At 46.0% G+C, this 20,738-nt stretch overlaps 1 long non-coding RNA gene across 1 annotated transcript; it reads right to left on the reverse strand.

Annotated features, from left to right (window-relative positions):
• Positions 1-2,035: 2,035 nt before the first annotated feature.
• Positions 2,036-8,802, reverse strand: LOC120838586. The gene is made up of 3 exons (XR_005715143.3): positions 8,768-8,802; positions 2,836-2,880; positions 2,036-2,065 (listed from the first exon to the last, which is right to left on the reverse strand). It is a non-coding gene; the product is annotated as an uncharacterized LOC120838586 (long non-coding RNA).
• Between the last annotated feature and the right edge of the window lie 11,936 nt (positions 8,803-20,738).

Genomic DNA, 20,738 nt, shown 5'->3' on the forward strand with positions numbered 1-20,738 from the left:
TTGCCATCCTAGCGCCATCGCCTTCCCCGCCTTCTAGGCGGACACGAAGAGATAATGACATACCGACGAGCAAACCTCGCAAGGTGATTGGCTGGCTGATCGGTCTCACTTGCCGTGACAATCGTCATTTCGGTCCATTCAAGTCTCCGAAAGGGTATCGTTCTGAACCAGTCGCGCCGAGATCGCGGTGGTGCATCATGGTACTGGAGCCGTTTTTTGACAATATAAGAAGCGTCCTTGGCACGCTGCGTGCAATTTACTTATTAGTGACGCTCAGCTCCACAGATATTTTTACCATTGCATTGTTCTTCTCGCCTAGTTAATGAGAGGGAAATTATTTTTGCATGCCACACCACTAAGCACTGACGCCGCATGTGGCGGCGGTGCGAAAATATACGCCTGTTTTGACGGTGTGTGGATTAAAAAAATTCGGCATTCAAGAAATGTCTCTATAAAGCAACCTGTTACCGGGTATTGGGAGCGGCTTACCAAGAATAGAAATGAAAAAAAAAACAAAAAAACTGCTCATTTTACGAAAAAAAATATATGGCCGTTATACGGGGTGTTTGGTGCTACTTTAACCGGGATCCACTGTCATTAGGGACCTTTAGCGAACCGTTGCCATGTTCCGCATACCGCACTACTGGAGCCTTTGAAGCATACTTTTAAGCGCGCGCGCTGTGGTCAGGGTACCGCCTGGGCGCGCGCTTACTAGCATGCATCAAAAACTCCGGTAGTGCGGTACGCGGAGCACGGCAACGGTTTGTTAAAGGTCCCTATTACCAAGATGGGCAACCTTGATGGTGTGGAACGCACGTTGCAAAAGTACCGTAAAAGCTTGCCGTCAGCTCGCACTCACCAGCCACAAACTCAGTTATGGCCCCGAGTATGAATACCGGGAAAGAGTTTTAGAGGCGCCATAGGCCTCGCCAGGTTTTGCAGACTTTTGCCCCCCATCCGGATGTTTTCCGGAACAAAAAAGAAGAATAAAAGTTCGGCAGGGACACTCAAGACTGTTAACGTGTAGGAATTCTTTCGCATTCCTACACACAGCGCATTCCTACAAGCAGCGTACCACGTCTTCCCTTCGCACACGGCGCTCCGGCGGTGAGATCACGCTCCCCCACTGCGCAGGCGCGGCGAACTCCGCCGGCTTCACGACAGCTTCCGTGACGAAGCGTCTGCGTCGCTGTGCTTTTCTTTGCGGTTTATTTCCGAGGCTCGTCCGCTTCGACCTTCAGCGCCACCGCCGGCTACCGTGACAAAGCATCTGCATTGCCGTGTCTTTCTTTGTGTTTTATTTCTGAGGCGCGTGCATGATGACGTATTTTTATGACCACCTTTAGGGCACAACGCCGACGCTTTTTCGCGTAATGGGACAAGTAAGGCTTTCACCTTAAAAAAAAAAAAGGAGTAAAGAAACACTTTGTGTTCGCCAAGCAGCTCGGAGCATCGTACCGCGTAGGGGCAGAACTTCTGCAGAGGTGCGGTGCGACGTACCCTTGGCGGGACCCAAAGCTATTGTAAAACACCCTATGCAGAAACCTGGAGAACGCCTCATCGCCTTCTCATTTGCCGTGCCAGCGTGCCTTGCGTGTCAGTAGCGTGTCTGGCTCGCAACCGAACGGTCGTGGGTTCGAAACCCGACTTATATTCTTTAAAATTTTCTTTAAGGCTAAATAAATACTGTATAAACTGAAATCATTTGAAACGTACCTTTGATTCGCATTACCACATCATGTTTTAATCTGTCTCATTCCACGCGGAACGGCACGTTTCACGTGAGCGTTGTGGGTTGTTTGAAATTCCCGCGCGAGATCACGTGACCGTGACGTCATGACCGTACCGACCAATCAGGATTTTTCTTTCACGCTACGAACACCGGCTTCACAGCGACACAACCTCCTTAACGCTATAGCGGTAAAAAAAAAAGTGTCCATGGTTTTAATCTTTTAATTAACCATCCTGCTTTGGAAGCCTTTTCTGAAGAAGAAGGCTGCGGAGGACACGTCGTCCAGAAACCTTAGGCTGCTGGGGCTGCTGGCGTCGCTTCCATGACGCAGTCCTGCACCAACGGCGCATGAAGAGAAGTACGACAGTTAGTCACGTCACGCGACACGCGTAAATTCATGGTGATTTATCCCTTAGCAACTTAATTAATGCGTTTGACGCAGATGTTGGGAGTGTTTTTGCAGTGCCAGCTAACAGTCAAATCAATCACTCACAGTGGCGCTTCAATCGTACATCAATAAAAAATCAATTATCGACTGCACCGAGATTGGTCTGCGTAAATATATATATGTTGATAATAATAAGTAATTGTGTCATGTGCATGTTTAAATAGCGTGACGGCGCGTCTGATGTCTCACTGTAGATAAGAAATTTTGCTAGCCCAGATACCGCTGCTACTGATAACACAGCGAAGATAGCACGACCGCGCCTCCGGAATGCTTACCCAATTTCAAACGGGAAGGAACTTAACCCATAATGTCTGAGTTTTGCGTATGACAATTTTGTCAGGTATGACCAAAATACTACATGCGAATTCCAAAAAAAAAAAGGAAAAAAAAGACAGGTGTGTTTGTATTTCCTGTAGTTGCATAAACAATACAAACTTTTAAAACATCTTCTAGAGGCAACTCGGACGCTTAATTTGGCAAATAGTGAAGTGAAAGTTTGTGAACTGTTGCGTACTGCTGACTGAGGGACAGGCGGTTTAACTCTGCCAAAGCGTAAATTTGTGCCATTTAAGTGCGTATAGAGGAACTTCTACTGGAAAGTGATCAATACGTGGCATAAATACGACTCGCAGAAACAGAACATTCTGGGACTCACCGCGATATTTATGAGAGCTTTTGCGTGCCTCGGTCCCATGATGCTCTGCAATGAACCGAGACGAGTGTGGCAGTTGAACGCGCGACAGTCATTCCTGGACTCACGACGTGCTCGTGTACACATGCATTCGTGTCCTCGTGCACTCGTGTGCAGCCACGCTAAGAGCTAGTTGCATCATTTTTATACTCCGTTTCATAAAAATTGGGTTTTGTGTATGTTTATACAGCCTAGAACTTGGTCTGCCTCAACGAGCGACGAGTCTCCCAGCTGTAGATGAGCAATTTAGCCAGTGCAGTACAACCGCTAGCCTGGGGTCTTTAACGTGCATCACGCAGTAGTGATACACGACCGCACGCCGGTACGATGCTCATCCATGTCAAAACGTCTGTTTCATACTTAATGTACAACGCTGTCAAAGCTGCTGGCACGAGCATGAGGCTTGGTCTTCTTGACGCATCTGCACGCGTTCTCGCGCAAATAAAACCATGGATGAAGCTATGCGCTCGAGCCAGTCTATAGCTTTGACAGCGTTGCATACTAAGTAAGAAATGGAGTATAGGTGTGTTGTAAAAATGTTTGGCTTTTTTTTCTTCAGTTACATGAATAGGAAGTATTCACTGGACGCCATATTTGTGGGTGCTGTCTAAAGCGCATGCTCAGGACGAGCTCAAATCAATAGGCTGCTAAGACCGGCACTCTCGATGATGCGGAATGCACGTTGCAAAAGAACTGTGGGAGCTAGCCATCAGCACGCGCTCAGAATTCACGCACACAGATATGGCCGCCAGTGAATACTCCCTATGGGAATACGATGCTTCGTTCGCCACTTCAATCCATCTAACAGTTGGTAAGTTTCTGCGATGTTGCATTTTACAGCTCCTCAGACAAGGACTTGTAGACAACGAACTTTTCTAGCGCTTATGCCTATAAGGTCCTGTGTTCTGTTTCCGGGTTTATTTAGGGGGGGGGGGTCTTTATTTCTTTACGGATCGGTGTTTTGGGGTGTTTATATTCGGTGTCGGACAAAGAAATCAGTGTTTATGGGTGTTTAAAGAAAGCAAGACGCAGGCGTGAGATTCCTCAATTTCTAGGGGACATGACGGCGACACGAACGTTGTATCGTGCTTGGAAAACGTCCCGCGGTAGAAGAAAACGAGATAAGGACTGTGGTTTCCCAAGAGAGGAACAGCCTCCCAGACCGTTCGGCGCTGGCCGTGTTTTGAGTAAACGCAACATAGATCTGTGGAATAGCACTGTTGTACACGTTCCTCCAAAAGAGGAACGAAAGCTCGTTCCTCCTCCCTTCTCAATCTTGGAACAAGTTCCCGCTACAAGTTCCAGTGGTTAGAAAGGAACGCGCGTTCCCGTCACGTGTCTAAGATCAGCAAGTGTCTTTACATTAACACTACGATTGCGTGTTTTAAATATTGTGCCAGATAATCCGTGGATAAAATGAAGCGAGACAAGGGAAAAGATTCGCACCGAACTACACGTGTCATGTGTCTCCATGACCACATTTGTTCCAGTTCTTTGTTTTCGACTATCTCTGGGGCACTTCCCCATCCCTTGGTGCGGAGGAGAATGTTGAAATAGTCGATAATAATTTTTAAAAAATGCCTAAATGCCTACCCAATTCGGGTAAAATGACAGGTATATATATAAAAAAAAAGAAGAAATGTCCCTCCTGTCGTCCCTCCTGCCGTTCCCTCAAAGGGTGTAACTAGATCTGGGAAAGTAGTACCATTGCCTTCCCACCTGCTAGCCGTACACAAACAAATACCAACATACAGACGACAAAACCTCTCAAGGTGATTGGCTCATTGCTGTCGGTTGTCATGGTAATCGCCATTTTAGACCCTTTCAAAGCTTCGAAGCTTCGAAAGGGTCATTAACACCAGTCGCTCCAAGATCGCTACGGAGCATCATCGTACAATCGTACTGAAAGTGTTCCTCGGCTAATATTAGCATCTTTGGCACTGTGCATGCAATAAACTTATCCCTCATGCTTACTTTCCCAGATCTCTTACATTTATGTTGCTCTTATTGAGTGTTTCAAGACATTAAAATTATTTTTCAATGCCTCCAAGCACTGACGTTGCGTGTGATTGCGGTACGAAGATGTACGGCATCACACGCGGCGCCGGTGCTTGGGGGCATTTAAAAAAATTTTTACTGTCTTGAAACACGCAAAAAGAGCAACATAATTGTAAGAGATTTAGGGAAATAAGCATGAGCAATAAGTTTGTTGCATGCACAGTGCCAAAGACGCTTATATTTGCCGAGGAACGCTTTCAGTACGATGATGCTCTATAGCGACTGGTTTTAGCGATTCTTTCGAAGCTTCGAAGCCTAAAAGGGTTCCTAATGGCGATCACCATGGCAACCGACAGCGATAAGCCAATCATTTTGAGAGGTTCTGTCGTTTGTATGTTGGTATTTGTTTGTGTACGGCTAGCAGGTGGGAAGGCAATGGCGCTACTCTCCCAGATCCAGTGACTTTAGGTGTAACGAACTCCTGTTCTTTTTTTTTTTTTTCTTTTCTCATGCATAAACAAGGCTGCGCACTGCTGATACTAGCTGATACATCATGCAACAGAGGGTCTGCAAACAAGAGTCACTGGAATATCCGTGGTTCGAATGCCACGTGCCAAGTTTGCTCCTCGAACTCATTGCCATGCAGTATTCGAAGCACGGATCTCGCAATGGCTTGCGTTCGAATCTGCACGCAGTCTGTCCTTTGTATGATCATAGCCTGCTATATACTGACAAATCCTGGCAGATGGCGACGATGTAACCACGAGAAGCGGCCGCCGAAATGGAAAAGGTGGAGCGGCAGACAACGGATGAGAGGAGTGCCACGTGACTGGCGCCCCGCTGCGGCGAGATGACGAAACACACTTCTCCCGAGCGAACAACTGTGTTTCAAGTCCTCGCCGCTGCAAAAGCCTTGCACTGACGTCCAGATTATCTGACAAAGAGCTCTTTGATGCTCTATGCTAGGGGTGGCCAGGCTGACCTGGCCTAAGAGCCGCAAAGGAATCCACGAAACTTCAGAGAGCAGCGGGGTGGGGCGTGTGTGTGTGTGTGTGTGTGTGGGGGGGGGGGGGGGGGGGGAGGGGGGGGCAAACTTTAGTCGAGTGTATTAAAAAAAACTCGAACTACTTTTAATTTATCCGAGTCAAAAGCAGTTTAACTGTACGTAAGGTAGCAGTAGCACAAGACTACCAAACCGCAATTTGTCTTTCAAAAAACGCGTTCCATTTTCTCTTTTTGGGGAAGTGTCGTGTGACCGGGAGGGAGGTGGTGTGTGTGTGTGTGGGGGGGGGGGGGGGGGGTGAAGTGAAGGAGGGAGCTGCGAGTCGCACTTTAACAAGTGAAAAGCCGCAGCTTGGCCACCCCTGCTCTATGCTACCTGATCCTCGCACTACAAATCTGCGACCGAGCACTCATGACTCCGTCGTGTCGTCGAACTGCCAGACTTTGTGAGTATAAGGGAGGCTACGGTATGACGTTCAAGCAGCGTGCACCCCAGCTTAACGGCGCAGTCCCAATGATCGCATACAAAAGACACGGTCTGCCGACATGATGACAGTGGCGGACATAGCTCAAGCATGTTCCAAGCATGTCTGATTCATGTTATTCTTTGAACATGTCTGCAGACAGTTTTTTGTTTTGTTTGTATGATCAATGCCATAGTGTCGCGTCATGCAAGGCAGAAACACGCCTCAAACAGTGCCTGTAGATTGTCTCTTGTAGGATGGTAGTAGCAATGCGTGACCGTGGCTTTAGGGGCTTTGCGTCCGGGGCAACGTAACCTCGATGACGTCACATTGTCGCGACACTGTGGTGACGGCTTTACATGTTCGCAAAGTCCTCGGCGTGTGTCCTGCTAGCCTCCTTCCCGTGCCCGGAGCAGGAGCGCTAAAAGATATCGTATAGGCTGTTCATCGAGAACGCCTTTTTTGGGAAGTGCCAAAAGGACAACCAATTTTTTTTAATTATTATTAACATTTAAGGACAGCTTTATTTATTTATTTATTTATTTTTTTGCTTTTTTTGATTATTACAAAAAGCGGTTAGGGGGTTCTTTTTCAACGCTTTTCAATTTTTACAAAAAAAGAAAACACGAAAACTCTATAGAATGCAATCCACTTAACGATACCACGTACAACGCTGTGCGGCTTATAGCCATCGGTTTCTTGAGAACCGTGCGTTTTTGAGTTGGGTATCCAGTTCATCCAGATACAACGATAATCGGTTATAACGATTGAGTTTTCGGATTTTCTCATTATCGTTACAAGTGGACTGCGCTGTACTCGCGCACTCCCCTCAAGAATAGTTGCAAAAAAAAATAGTTTTTTTTTTTGTGGTACGTTATTAAGTTTCGCCCTTATATGTTGAATTAGAATTTACATATGTAGGTGCATCTTAGAGTAACTCTGCTTTTTTTGTAATTTTTGTGTTGTTTTTTTAATCGAGACGTACACGTTTTGAACATCAGAAGCATCGTTTCTTCCTTCGACAACCGTATCTCGTAAGAACTATACTTCGTGCAGCGCATAAATGATGCGCAAAACTTTCCTCTTTTATTTTACGTGACAATATATCGATTATTACACTGTTTATAAACAAGCCCGCGTTTGCCCACACTGTGCGTGGGCACTGCGAGTGCGCTGAAACCAGGTTCCCCGGAGGCGAAGCATTTGCGCATGCGCAGTGGCGACAGCAGCGCCACCGCAGTGGTGTGATGTCAGAGACTCGAGTGTGTCGATAGTTGCAGCGTTGGAACTCAACTGCGCAGCCTGCGGGAACGACGCCGAGGTTGTCCTTTGGCATACTCAGAATTCAAGTGCGAACTCATTTTGGACGCGGACTATATATGATGTTACGAGGAGATGGAGCCAATCAGGCGGCAGCAAAAGTTCAGTCACTGTGACGGCGCTCGTCGAATTGCGAGTCTACTATCACTGGCTCGACCAATCACGCACAGAAAAAAGAAAAGCGCAAGATCACTGCGCGTTCACTGCCCGTGATTGGTTTAGCGGTGATAGCAGACGTGTAAATATGGCAGAGCGCCACTGCCAATCGTAGCGGTTTAGCGGGGAAAACCCGGCACTATGCGGCTGAATGTATTATATACCCCTTTCGAAAGTCACGCGCACCGATCATTACAAGGATGTCAGTTGTTCCGCACAATGGCGGAACAACTGACATCGTGGAATGCGCAAGTCATTCCGTAAGATGGCGAACGTCGGAGCGCGGCCAACGCTATTGCAGCCGAAGAGCCAATCAAACTGCGTCGAAACGGCAACGTCACTGCGGTCGTAACCTTTTTTCTGTGGGTGTGTTGTGGCCTTCTTATCCAACCAAACGCATAAAACGTGCAGTGACTATCACTAATAACCTTGGAATAAGATAATGTTAGTTCTGAAACTTTGCCATCGGATTCGAACCGTGAGCTCTACATTTGGGTGGACACTGTGCGTTCGGTGGTTTGTCGTATGTTTTCTTGTGAAAACAAAAACAAACAAAAAAACCTGCGTATATTTTTGGGGGACACCCTGTGTGTATCTATAGATGACAAAGCTGTACTCAACTTTCTGCGACCTCACTCTGACTACCTGAAAACGTTTCGCGCACGGGCTTTGATTGCTCTAGGTGGCGTTGCCGGGAACTTCCCGGCAATTTACGCGTGTGAAACTCCTGCCAACTTACCCGCTGAGTGAGTAAGTCCGCAGGAATGTCACACGCGTAAATAAAATAGACCATTTCAATAATCGCCTCCTGGGCGCTGCCATCTTCTTCTTGTGGGCTGTGGAACGTGTTTTAAGCATGCGCAGTAGCTCTCTTCTGCGAAATATCAGATGTCGCGCATGCGTTCACAGCCCAGTGACTCAGCATTTCTCTCCCGGAGTAATTTGACACATCTTACCAGCAGATTGCGGTCTCTGATGCAGTCGATTCCCTGTGGAAGAAGACAATGCGGTTACGCGATATTGTTGATTTTCGAAAGACATACGAACAGATGCGCTCCGGGTGGGATATGGTTGCCGAGGTTACCTGTAGGCTTTAGTTATACTACAAGCGCGACATTGTAATGCCTGAATCCCACTATGCACCACACCAATATTTTCAAGTCCTCATCTCCGCGTGCGATCTTCTCAGTCCAGCACGCGCATGTCCGTCGCTTCGGAAAGCGAGCTAATCCCGCACCATACGCACGAACACTGAACTGGAACCGGCCAGGAGCCCTTTTTTGGAGACTCCTGGCTTTGAGACATGACATGCCTTTCTAGCGCGAGCGCTCGTTCTGCGGAAGAACGCTTCAAAGCAGCGATCTCGCTGACTATCTTTTCGGTTTTGTGTGTGTCTTCAAATACTTTACTAGGGGGAATACATTCCATTCCTCTCAAATACAATAGCCTCGTTACGGACAGGTTCTCTGGGCTTGGCGAGAGCCATCTATCGTCGGGGAGGTATCGGCTATCGATGATATTGATGTACTACATACCAAATTCATTGTTGTGGAAATGCGCGAGACACGTGCCGCGCGTTACTTCTAAGAATAACATGGCGTCTAAACTCTAGCTCAGTGGTGCGCTAAATACCTTGCTGTGCCGCCATGATCTTCCCAAGGGTCGCACGTTCCACGTGCCTCGTGCATCGACGCACCTTGCGCTACTTTTGAAACATGAATGGGCTTTAGGTGGAATCGGAGACGACACCGCCGCGGTCGCCGCGAACATCCACGTGCACTTGCGCGTGGACTAACGCGGACCTCCACACCGTCAGGGCTGGATTCGGCGCTGTAGACGTTCTGTCTAATGCAAATGAGCAGAGTGGAATGTATTCCTCCTAGTAAAGTATTTGGTGTCTTGTTCGAACCTTTTCCTCGCATCCTTCTTTCCCTTTCGTTTTGATGCTCAGACCGGAACTGGCAGGCCCTATTTAGTGCCACCAAATAAGCTACGCTTCAGAGTAACGACACTTGCCCATATTGTGGCTTAAAATTACGGTTGCCAGTTATATGAAGCTTTATCTGAAATCACAGGAAACACTTTTCCGCAACAGTTCGCGACAGAGCAAAGAAATATTACAGGAGCTTCTTAACACCAAATTTAATGCTGAGGAAGTCGCATTTTTTAATCATGACGATCGGCAGTTGCGTCTGCTCTGCGCAAGCACCGATATGGCGGCGCCCACAACAATTTCGGGGAACAGAGTGCCGATACTCTAAGCGCAGCTCGTGTAGTGGCTCTAGCCCTATTAGGAGTGGCCATAAGAAGAATGTGTGACAATCACGCATTCTTCGTAAACACCTTCCAACGGCGTAGAGAGATCGAAACGATGTTTTACCACATACCAGAAGTGACGGCATTCAAGATGGCTGCACCCTTGTAGGAAAGTGTATGGACGATTGCAAGCAGGGCATCTTGCCGCCGCCATGTTTCTGCACGTGCGGGCAAGCACATGCAATTCAAGCCTGTCAAAACCACGTTCACGCGCACGCTTTGCGTGCTCATGCCCATGGGGCATCGGTCGGACCGCAAAGCTTGCGATAGACCTTTCGCTAAATTACCCAAGCATCGAATAGAATGTTCGGAACATAGGTACATTTGCTGGACGTGCTCGCCTTCCGTATAAGGAGTATTCACTGGGCGCCATATATGTGGGTTCTGTTTAGAGCGCATGCTCAGAACGAGCCCACATTAATAGGCTGCTAAGACCGGCAATCTTCAGGGTGCGGAATGCACGTTGCAAAAAAACCCTGGAAGCTCGCCATCAGCACGCGCTCAGCAGTCGCGCACGCGGCCGCCAGTGAATACTTCCTATAGGGGAGGAGATGAAACTGTCACGGCTCTAGCGGTACGTTTCAGCCGTGGAGAAAACAGCCCGTGTTTTCTTGTTTGTTTTTAATCAAAGATATCGAAGATGATGATTCGAAAGTTGCTCCTCGTGCGACCAAAGCACTGGTCACTGCGAAGTGCTCGTGCCCAGACCATGCGAACTTCAATTTCATTGTTTTGCTGCGTTAGTAAACACCTGGTTGAGGGGACAACAAGCTCGATAAAGCCACCCCCCCCCCCCCCCCCCCCCCTTCCCCATAGTTCGATCTCCAGCCCAGGGCCCAATGGAACAGATTGGAATTAAATAACCACAGTAAAGCGTCCGTAGAACGCCATACGTGCGAAGTGCCATTTCTTTTAGATTTTTGCTTTCGAACAGTTATAGCTGAAGACGCCAGCACACGCTACGCGTGTACTTACGTTCCCGGCATTCTTTTTGATGCTTGGGTAATTCGGCAAAACTCCTATTGTCTATTGAACTTTTTAAAAAAGGACGTGTGGCCGGTGCCATCTTGAGTGTTCATGCGTATGGTGCGTGCTTTGCTCGCTTTCCGAAACGACGAATAAACACGTGCCGGGTTGTGAAGATCGCACGCTGGACTGTGATGTTGTAAGCATTGGAAAGGTTTATAAATCAAAGTGAGTGCTGCATGCACGAGAATGTGTGTATACCTTCGACAGACTTGATCACTTGTGCTTACCTAACGAACACCGAGACTGCAAGCCTGCCAAAGGTATCATTGCGTGCATGCCGCACGTGTTTGCGTCCTGTCGGGGCCGGTTGCTTCTTTTTGTCGTTCTAGTGGGACTCGGGCATTATCGCGATCAAGCGATTGCCGTTTTTTTTTTTTTTTTTTTTAAACGGCAGTCGCTTTAAAAGTTTTTAAAAGTAGCACAGTGGCGGAAATTTCTCATTTATGGTAGCAGCCTAAGCAGTAAAGCTTGCCGCTCGCCAGTAATCTGCCCCAGTAAAATGCAGTAAAGCGCCAATATCGCGTAGTGTACATAAAAAGTGTAGAGTATAAAATAGGCAATTCGACTACTACAGTCAGTAGGTTGAATCGCCAGGAACGTTCCGGGTCCCGAAAAAAGCTCACCGTTGCATATATTTACAAATATAGGTTAATTTCTTCGATTATCTTTACTAAGGTCAAAGCCATATTTTTTGCACGAATTGTGATATATGTAAGGTCTTTCCGAGCGCTTTTCGGGAGTAAAAATATTCGCATAAACAAGCCAATAAACTGAGTGCAATTAAACTTGTCACAAAGGTGCCCTTTTGGGTGGTGCATTCTTCCTACCCAAATTTTGTGAGTGTAGATTTCAGAATAACAATTTAAGCCGAAAAAACAAACATTTTTCCCCCCCAGGAAAGAAAACGATAGAAATCGTCTGGTTAACGCCGCAACTCGCAGATGGCGCGACATAAAGCCCAAAACGTGATAGCTTCTTTTGCGAGGAATGCCCGAAAGCAGACCCAGCAGATCCGAGTGTGTGTGGCGCCATCTATGAGATAGCAGCTAGTGTCAAGCCGAAGATTTTTGGCGTTTTCCTACCAGTGCAAAGAAAAAAGAAACAAAAAGTTTTCTACGCTTAGTTTTTTTTTTATCTCCACTTACTACATTAGTGTATAAAAAAACGCCCCACCTAAAGACACTTTTATGAAATGTTTCAATGCACTCCGTTTCTTGATGTTTTGTGCGAATTTTCTCACGCCCCAGTCGCACTCAGAAATACCCTGTACAACGCGAATTAAGATCACCTCTTCCTCACGATGTTTCTATCGATTACCACAGTAAAATGACAATTTCGAAAGAGCAATGCGACCTTTTAACTAAAGTTTTAAAGGAAACACATTTTTTTTTAGTTCTCACTAAACCATATGGATTTCACTATTTGTCACGGCTGCTGAAACAGTTGCACGTCAAAGATGCCAATAGCATAAATGGTAGAAGCAAAATAATATTTTTAAACGCGTGTTACAACATCTCGACGTGGTCCAAGCTGGCGTTTTAATGACGATTCTCGTAAGATAATTTATTATTCCAAGACTGACACGACCTTCGTTTGTGCAAGAGCAGAATATGATCGAACTAATTTGTTTATAAAAGTGCATTTGTGTTCTTATAGAATGGAGGTGATGACGTCAGAAACCTGGGTTGAAGACGTCCGAAGCATGATTTTATGACGTCCGAAGCATGAGTTGATGACGTTAGAAGCATGAGTTAATGACGTCAGAAGCAGGCGTCAGAAGCACAAGTTGATTACATCAAAACCATAAGTTGATAACGTCATAAGCATAAGTTGATGACGTCAGAAGCATGACTTGACAACGTTAGGAGTGTGATTTGATGACGACAGAAGCATGAGGTGATGACGTTAGAAATATGCGTTGTTGAGGTTAGAAGTAGGGAGGTGATGAAGCCAGAAACATGAGCTGATGTATACGTATGCGAGCTTCCAAGTGTCAGCTCACAGCGCCCGTACCTCCCTGAAGTCGTCGTTCATGATGCACTCGATCTCGAACCGTGGAAACCCTTTGGAGAATTCCTTCACGACGCAATCTATTTTCTGTAAAGTAATAAAAGCAAATACTTGAACAATGCATCGTATCAGGAAACGAGAGTATACAAATCCTGTTTTCGCGTCCTTTCAGTATATTAAATACAAAGCATAAAGCTACAACACATAACGGCGTGCAGTCGTGTATCACTACTGCGTGGTGCACGTTAAAGACCCCAGGCTAGCGCTTGTACTGCACTGGCTAAATTGCTCACCTACAGCTACAAGACTCGTCGCCCGTTGAGGCGGACCAAGTTCTAGGCTGTATAAATATACACGCAACCCAATTTTTTACCACAAAATCTTGTAAGAACTACTTCGCGTGGCGTATGAAGAATGTGCAAAGCTTCTTTTTGTCTTATTGGGAAAGCGAGTATAGCACCGTTTTCTAGGAGCTGTTCTTTGAGCCAAGAAGATGAAAGGCCAGTCAGCTGTCTTTCGAAGCAGCGTAAAAGTGACGAATCACAACTTCACCTTTTCTCCTTTTTTTTTAAGTTGTATCTGCTATGATTTGTTATAGGTAGGGATGTCGTGAACCGGTCGAGGTTCGAGTTCGACGAAGTTCGATTTTTTCGACCTTCTTGTGAAAAGTTCGACAAAGGTTCGACTCAGGTTCGACTGCTATGTGCATGCACGACAGGCTTTCGGTACGGAAATCCAAAAAACATAGCGGACTATTTCGTCCCTTCTTTCCTCAAAAGCTCTCCGCCTTTTCACTGTGATATATTCGCGGTACCGGAAGCACGTCGCCCGGCCCTGGATCCCTTCACACCTAAGCTGACAGTACGGTGCGAGCTACATGCTTGTTGGACCAATCACCCCCCCCCCCCCCCCCCCCCACCCCCGCTCTCATTACATTACCCCATTCTCTGCGCGTGGGTATATGCGCGAAGGTGCGTGATCACGTGGCAAAGATAGCAGTGTGACTGATCCAACGAAAACGTAGCTTCCACAACACTGTCAGCTTAGGGGTGAACGGAGGATAGTTGCGCGCAGTACTGCGGAAGCCACGGGCATGACAAAAGAAAAAACAACCTCTGTCCGAATTTCGAACGACGGGCTAATCCTCAAAGGGGAGGATGGCGATGAACGAGTATACAAATGATGGTCCGAGCTAGAGGGGAGTCTCTCCTTTCCCTCCTTTTGAACTGCTAGAGGTATACTCTTGTCCGTGTAGCTTTGGTAACGCTGCGCAGTTTGCGAGTTGTGGAAGAAAGCTAAAAAGGAAGAAGTTGAAAAATAATTTCATGCTCAGTTTGGTATAATTATACCTTCTCTTTTTTGCGGTTTTAACATTAAAGGTATCTGCGATAAGTGCAATAATTCACATAACTTGGTGCCTAGGAACACCAAAAACTTGGAGTGAATTGTTTTAAGACTTTAGAATAAGACGCAACAGAAAACGTAGCTACGTTACCCATTGCTTGATATAAGTGATGTAAGTTCGTTACCCGTTACCGGGTTCAAAATGTAACAAAGAAAACGTCACAAAAAAAAAAAAGAAAGAAGGAAACGCGTTACCGGTAAACGCCGTCACTATGAGGCGTTACCGTCAAAACACAACTCACCATAATTTCTTCTGCCTTCTCCAAAAAATCGTTTATCATCGCGATTAGGGGAAGCATCCGCAGCTTGCACTTATGGAACACTTGAAGGGGCGAAAAGAGCAACGAAAACGGGAATCAGTTAATATTGTACGACGCAGTTGCACTCTATAGGGCCAAACCAACGGGTCCCTATCAACGCCGAAAAATTAAAATGGCGAAAAATTGAAAAGCCGAAAAATCAAAATGCCGAATAATGAAAATGCCAAAAAGACATAACGCGGAAAACCACATGAAAAAGAAATGACGCGCTTTGTGATTACAACTTGTTCGTTTTCCGCCAGATCACTTTCTACTCTCCACGAAGAAAAATCGAACTGGCGGCAATCAGTGCTATTCGGTCGTTGCTCCCGTCGTCGGATGTGCATGGTTGCCCGTTTCACTTGTGCCAACCAGTATGGAGGAGAGTACAGCACCTAGGACTGGCAGTGGTCTACTAAAATGATGTAGGTGGCTTCGCCATCAAGGTGAGGCAGCTTGTAGCCCTTTCGTACTTGCCCACCGAAGAAGTACGAGATGCCTATACCTCCTTGAAACCACTCTTCCCGCGAGAAGCCCCTGACCTGCTGTGATGGTGAGAGGACAACTACCTGCTTGGGAAATCATGCCGCCATATTGCCGGAGGTAACACCGCTGTGATGATACGAAGTCCACCGGTATTCCCGCCATCCCTCTGGAGTACGCTTGCCCTCGCTCAGAACGGATTTTCAAGGGGCAACAACGCCGTTGAGGCATGGCACCGACGATGGGAGATATTGGTTGGCGGACACCACGTAAGCTTCAATTCCGGCTCATCACCACCATGAAACGGGAGCAAGCTAGAGTCGAAGACGACATCGAGGGAGCGATCAGAGGCCGACCCCGCCGCTCACAAAGCAAGAAGCAAAAGTTACGCGAAAATCCTTTGACAGCTGCTCTGGGCAACCGGGACAATGTTGACGCTCGTAAGCTTTCTTCGAGGAATTGCACACAACTTATCTGTCTGAAATGCAATAAACAAGGAATCGCTCTGCTATGCGACGAGAGATGCAGAAATATATTTTTCCTTTATTTTAAGGCTTGAACCATGCAAAGGAAAGCTATACTTGGGGGCAACGTTTAATGGCGATTAGAAAAGAGGGTGAAAGCGCGAGAAAATCGGACGGCGGAACCTCTCCCCAAATTTTGATCACATTACCGCGAAAATTCATCTTGCCAAGAAACTTTATCTTCCAGTATAACTAGGTGATGCCAGCATTTTGATGTTTCGATGTTTTAACTTTTCGGATTTTTGTATTTTCGGCTTCTTGAATTTTTGGTGTTTCAAATTTCGGCATTCCGGTAATTCGGCATTTTGATTTTCGGCGTTTTGAATGCCACCCGAAACCAACAAAGTGTGGACGTTTATAAATGATAGGTAACTAAAAACTTCCAGTAAAGTAATGAACTACTATTAGTCCGACTCAAATATTAAAATATGCATGATGTGCACGCCGCGCACTTCTCCCAAAACGTAACCATGGCATCGGCATCTTTTTTTTTTTTTTTTTAAGGGGGGAGGGAGGGGATTTTTGTATAAAAAGGTGCTTGGGACGAGCTCATTTCACACCGGGGTCTTTTTGGCAGCCTTTCAGCTGTGAAAGAAACAAAAGAAACCGGCGATCACAATTGCTTGTGCTAAGTGCGTCGCTCTCCGTACGTCGGAAAATTTACAAAAATATACGGCGTTGTCTACAATGAACAGGTGACATTATTTAAGAACCGATGAGCGTATTATGAAACTTGAAAGTGATGCCAGCAACGTTACGGCCGCGCGGTTCTGCGACGTGAGCAAAGCTGTGGCCCTCTATTTTTTATCAATACTAAATATTTCTTTTTTTATTTAAGGGAAGCTTTGTTTTAATAAGAAGTCACCAACATGCCGCTAAGTTTTTCTCTTTTCTTTATGCGAATATTTCAAAACGTTGTTGTGGGCCATTGGGATGTTTGCTCCAAAGAAAATATAAAAAGTAAATGAAGGCAGTAAATTTAAACTTGCCCTCAGTTTTTTTGTTTTTTTTTTACAGTACTGCGAAGAGTTTGATCGACGTAGGAGAGGCAAAAATAATTTGTACAAAAACAAAACAATACCATATTCACACACACATACGTAACAGGTTTGTACAAGCAGGGTGGTCACCCTGCACAAAATGTAACATATATTCTACGAGCACACGAATATTAAGAAGGCAAACAATCGCGTACTCTGCTCAAACGACTTCATGACCGTGCAGCCGACGACTACATTAGGCAAAGCCTTCCATTCTACTATTGTTCTATGAAAAAGAAGGGGTAATTGCTCTAACGTTGCATGCCGTCTGAGAACGTGCAGTTGAAGGGCGCAAGTACGATTGCTGTTCTATATTGTTAGGCCGTTAATAAAAAAAAAAAATTTTAATCTGGATATTGGTCTTCGTGTTGTCAGGGAGTCCAGCTGTATCTCACGTTTCATTGCAGAAACAAATTCCATGCGCTTGTAATTTGAAAAGATAAATCGATGGGCCAAATTTTCTAATAATTCATTTTGAGAAACTTGATATTTCCTATATGGATCCCGTATTACACATGCATACTCCAATATCTCACGTACATAACACTTGTAAGGCGTTAAACGACCGTCACTATTAGCATGCCGTAGATGCCTTAGAAACAATAACTTTTTGTAACCTTTTGCACAAACGTAGTCTACATGATTGGTAACGTGTCACTGAGCAAAACACCCAAGTACTTACACTCTTTCACCTTCATGAGTTGAGTGCTACCGATTTTCTGCTAATAATCTAAGGCATGCATCTTGCTATGCTACAGAACACTGTCTTATCAAAATGGATGATCATATTTCCTCTATTCCACCACAAGCAGTTTCTTCGGAGCAGCATTGAGCAAATCATTGGTCGTCAATCCTACGCACTTTCGAAAACAGCATGCAATCATCTCGAAATAATTCTATTCGAACAGTGGGAGCCATATTATTTGCTATATCGTTGCTATATCATTCACATATAGAAGGAAGAAAAGTGGGCCGAGCACCGACCTCTGGGACACTCCTAAATGAACTGCTCAGGGTGGCCAATTCCGCTTTTTATAAGCGGATTTGGGCTTCTTTTTTCACTGAGTCGCTGGTAGATTTTTCCAGTAGCTTGTCGCGTTTTTTTGGGCTTATTCGCGTTTTCCCAGCAAATATTGTTATTTTAGTGCTCGTCGTGCTCACTGACAGCGCGTTTGTCGTCAAAAATGCGAAGAACAGCCTGACCGTTTGGCGCAGCGGTTAGGTGGCGCAAGCTACCGTCCGTCACAAAGTACAAAAGTATTACTATCCATTCACAAATGTTTTGGCACCTTGCTTATTTTGCCAGTCGGCAGTTCCGGTCGTCAAAATGGCTTCGAAGTGGTCGAAGTATGGCAAAAGATATTGTAAAGAGTGGGAAAAGGAAACACAGCTTAAGGACTGGCTACGACCAGTCTCCGGGGACGATAAAAAAGCAGCGTGCAAGTGCGAGATCCGCGCTCATCATGTCGACCTCGTTCAGCACATGGCAACAGAAAAACACGTAAGGAACTCTCGGCCACTTTCCACTGCACGTTTGACTACCATGGGCTTCACCACCAAGTCGTCGCCTCCAAGAATGATACCAGAACTGGAGCTCAAGCTGTGATGTTACTCAGCGTGCCATGCCACTATCAGCTCTGTGGATAGTGGCATTGCACGATGAGTATTCGCCTTCGTATTCGAGCGAGTTCTATTTCTCATTTTATTATCAATAAACTATTTTCAAGAATCTGTACATTTATTGAACTTCCGCTTGCTTTGGGCTTGTTCACGAAGGTCACGCCGCTTTTTTTGGGGGGCTTGGTTGGGGACGACTATCTGCTTGTTCGCTCGGCCGCATCTGGCCACCCTGGAACTCTAAAGGACCGAACATGTATCATTACAACAAACGTACTGTGTCCTATTACTTAAATAAGGACTGATCCAGGCGATTATATTTTATTTCAGCCCTACGTGATGAAGCTTTTCAATCAATTGAATAGGGTCAGCTGAACAATTAAAAATGAAACCTGTAGTACTTTTTAATCAATTTGTTATGTGGTACGCGATCAAAAGCATTTGGAAAGTCCATAAACACGACGTCAATTTGAGCCGCTCATTCCTAACAGATGCAAACTGATGCGTATATATAATTATAATGCACCCGGACCAGGCGGATTTTTTCGGTCGCTCACCAGTCACCTAGCTGTGTTTGGAGATCTATGTTTGTCCTTTGTCCCTCTTGTTCCCCTTCTCCAGGGATTACTTTCGTCATTCGTCGTCGCGTATATATACTCGATTAATTGCGTGACTGTCAATAAACCTTTTCTGAAACCATGCTGATGCTTGCATAGTAAGTTATTTTCTTCCGAGTATTGTTTAAGATTTGTTTAGAAACGACGCGTTCCAAAAGTTCGCAACATCAGGATGTTAGAAATATGGGACGGTAATTTCGAACATTCATTTTATTCCCAGATTTTCGGATATGAACAATTTTACCGCATAATCAGTCTGCTGGTGGTCTAAACTGTCCAAGGGAAGCCAGGATAATGAATATAAGATATCGAGATACCGACCTTGCGTATATTTTGTTAACTTCATTGGGAATATCGTCTAACCCAAACGTTTTTTTTTTTTTTTTATTTAAAATTAAACGTGATACTTCGCTTTCTGCCAGAACAACCTCCGGCATACGTGATTCGCTAAAGCTAGTGACAAAGCTTTCTGTTGAGTCACATACTGAGAAAATTGACTATACTTCGTTTCAGCTTCGGTCCGAGCGCGGCCGATGTTACGAGCCAAAGGGCCAATCAAAGAGCACAAAAAGCGCAGCGTCATGGCGTGCTCTCTGCTCTTGATAGGACTAGCCGGCGGAAGAGCGCGCACAGAGAGATGGCGAATACCGGCTGGTCCTATCAACTGCAGAGAGCACGCCATGACGTTGTGCCTCTTTCGCTGTTTGATTGGCCCTTCGGCTCATTACATCGGCCGCGCTCGGACCGAAGCTGAAACGAAGTATAGAACTTGGTTAGGACATGATACAACATCATAATTCATTATGACTTGAGTGGCCTGCTTCATTCCTCAACGAATAAAAAAAAACGCTAAAACCTTTGCCGCGCTTCCAGCAAAAAAGGAGAGAACACATTGCCGTAGATAATTTCTCTAGCCTGTGAGACGAGTCCCTTCAATTATTGCCTTAAGGTGGCAATTTCTGATGCATCCTTTGTTCTAGCTTTCTTTCTACGCTTAACCTTAAGCTTCAGTTGCGAAAATGTTCCTCGTTACCCACGGATAATGTCGTTTTTCTCTCACGCCTCTTGCTGGTACGAAGCAGTGTTGTAGTCGGTACCGAAAAAAAAAGTAACGAAATACGTCACTCGTTACTTGCAAAATAAAGGAACGCGTTACCAACCTACATAGCCTCCAAATAAAAGTAACGCTTTACCGTTAACGATAAAAAGGAACGCACGTTACTTTTGCGTTCGTTTTTAGAGCGCAGCTCCGCCCGTTTCCGGCTGGCGCGGCGTCGGCGTCGCCATCGGTGTAACCGTAAGGTCACGTAGCCCCCCCATGTCATGGGAACCCCAGGTCACGTGACCGCCCCAGGTCACGTGACGCCCTAGGTCACGTGACGCCCTAGATCACGTGACCCCTCCCCCAGGTCACGTGACCCCCCAGGTGTAAGAGGGAGGTGGAGGAGGAAGGGGAGGAGAGAGGAAGAGGAGGAGGCGAGGGAAGGAGGTGAAGGAGAAAGAGGGGTGGAGGAGGAGGATGAGGAGAGGAGGAGTAGCAGGGAGGATCACGAGGGAAAAGGAGGGAGGAGGGGTATACCCTCCCCTC

The sequence above is a fragment of the Ixodes scapularis genome, unplaced genomic scaffold (assembly GCF_016920785.2).
Source record: "Ixodes scapularis isolate PalLabHiFi unplaced genomic scaffold, ASM1692078v2 PGA_scaffold12__126_contigs__length_90152505, whole genome shotgun sequence".
Taxonomy (NCBI): Eukaryota; Metazoa; Arthropoda; class Arachnida; order Ixodida; family Ixodidae; genus Ixodes; species Ixodes scapularis.